We start from the raw sequence: 2369 nt of genomic DNA, 5'->3' as shown, positions 1-2369 counted from the left end.
CATGTTTCTGGCTCTTAGTCATGATCTATACTGATGACTTTATTGATAAAGTTAAATGCCCCTTGTAGGGGGAGGAGATTGGGTGAAAAAAAACTCCGGAGCCAAGAGGCTTTACGGATCCCGAGTTTGGACACAAGATCTCCAAAAGGTTTAAATTATAGGTCTGACTTTATGTATTTGTATTAACATCATGAATATTGTAAATAATGTGATCATTTTTATACAAAATGGATGAATATTGCAGTATCTATGTGACAGAAGACATGGAGTTAATAATTAGCTATGATGCAGGTTAGTAGTATCGCAACTATAGGATCAGTATGGATCATGACTAAGAGTCAAAAACATGGCTCCAAATGTGTAGATCGTGTTCTATGGATGTACAGCTCTAGTTTTTATCATGATTACATAAAGCCAAGCTTTTATATTTTTTTTACCCCTGACGTGCTGGAGACTTCTTTCTCTAATGGGTTAACTAGAGCAAGACCAAAGGAGAGCAACCAAAGTAATAAGGGGAAGAGGTGGATTTCAACGAGCCATAGGTGAGCCATTATTCAGTGCACATTAATGACATTTACAGAACATCTTAAAATGAAGAAATAAAGTAACAGGCAGCCGAGAGATCAGTAGAGAGACAAGGGGACATCCTCTAGTGGGACCCTCTCCACAGGGGGACACCCTCTAGTGGGACCCTCTCCACAGGGGGACATCCTCTAGTGGGACCCTCTCCACAGGGGGACATCCTCTAGTGGGACCCTCTCCACAGGGGGACATCCTCTAGTGGGACCCTCTCCACAGGGGGACATCCTCTAGTGGGACCCTCTCCACAGGGGGACATCCTCTAGTGGGACCCTCTCCACAGGGGGACATCCTCTAGTGGGACCCTCTCCACAGGGGGACATCCTCTAGTGGGACCCTCTCCACAGGGGGACATCCTCTAGTGGGACCCTCTCCACAGGGGGACATCCTCTAGTGGGACCCTCTCCACAGGGGGACATCCTCTAGTGGGACCCTCTCCACAGGGGGACATCCTCTAGTGGGACCCTCTCCACAGGGGGACATCCTCTAGTGGGACCCTCTCCACAGAGGGACATCCTCTAGTGGGACCCTCTCCACAGGGGGACATCCTCTAGTGGGACCCTCTCCACAAGGGGACATCCTCTAGTGGGACCCTCTCCACAAGGGGACATCCTCTAGTGGGACCCTCTCTAAAGGATGCTATGATGGTTGATACAATGTGCAGGTTCAAGAGGAGCTTGGCTCATAAGATCAAAGGTTGATGGACCTGTAATAGAATGATGCATAGTATGTATTGTATTAGAACGATAAAATGATATCATATTCATCCCCCTTTCTCATAAAACTAATGATAGTGGTGTCTCCAGTTACTGTAGTCATTCCTCTTCTCCAACATGACGTAGACAGAAGTAGCCGGCATGGCTAATAAATGGATGTAGACGGTCATCGACCCCAAGACACCGCGGGCCACATATTTCCTCTGTCTACAGTTCTCCTTCATACATAAGTTTAGCTTTCCTTTCACAAGAAAACCCTTTACAGTTAAGGAAGTAAAGTACGGCTACAATTTGCAAACCTCCAGAGCTGTACAAGCAAACCACAACATGAGGGAACACAAACTATGGAACAGCCTGCTCATCTCTGTGGTGGATTTGTAACCCACAGTCGCCAGAGCTGAACATGGCGGTTTCGATGAAGAAACAGATTGTCTGAAACATAGAAATTTATATGGGTTTATAACACATCAATCTAAACTTTGCTACGCGTTTTTGTGAAAACCAAATTTAACAGAAGTATGAAGGGTGGTCGGACTAGTAAAATGTGGCTGCTTTATTGGAGAAAGGGTCACCATTATACATAGACTGCAGTCAGACGCCATTGACTTGAATTGTACTACACTACAACACCAGACACAACGCGGCAGATTTACTCACCCGTCCGGAGGAGTGCGTTGTGTGGCGATAATGAACCCTGCCGCGATTCACTAACATTGTGTGCCTGATTTCCTGCATGTGTCGCTTCCCCGCTCAGGTCCGCCGGCATTCACTTCCTTCTTCCCGGTGTATGCAAGTGCATTGGTTGCGATACAATTTTAAGTTCGAATCAGTCGGATCGTCCAACGGCCCGTCCCTTAATTTCTGTCGCATGAAAGCCGGCGCCACTTCACAAAAATCCGATCGAGTGAGTCACAATCCCCTGGTAAATACGTGTCACAGCGGCTCAAATCCCAAATACCATGAACAGTCCGACAGAAACGCGATCCACGGACCCTTAGTAAATAAGCCCCAAAATGTAGGGATAGAACACAATTTTCTAGCTTGTTACAACTCTTTATACCTAGGATTACAATA

Source organism: Engystomops pustulosus, chromosome 9 (assembly GCF_040894005.1).
Source record: "Engystomops pustulosus chromosome 9, aEngPut4.maternal, whole genome shotgun sequence".
NCBI lineage: Eukaryota > Metazoa > Chordata > Amphibia > Anura > Leptodactylidae > Engystomops > Engystomops pustulosus.
The sequence above is the reverse complement of the archived record's forward strand: the minus strand, read 5'-3'. Positions refer to the sequence as shown.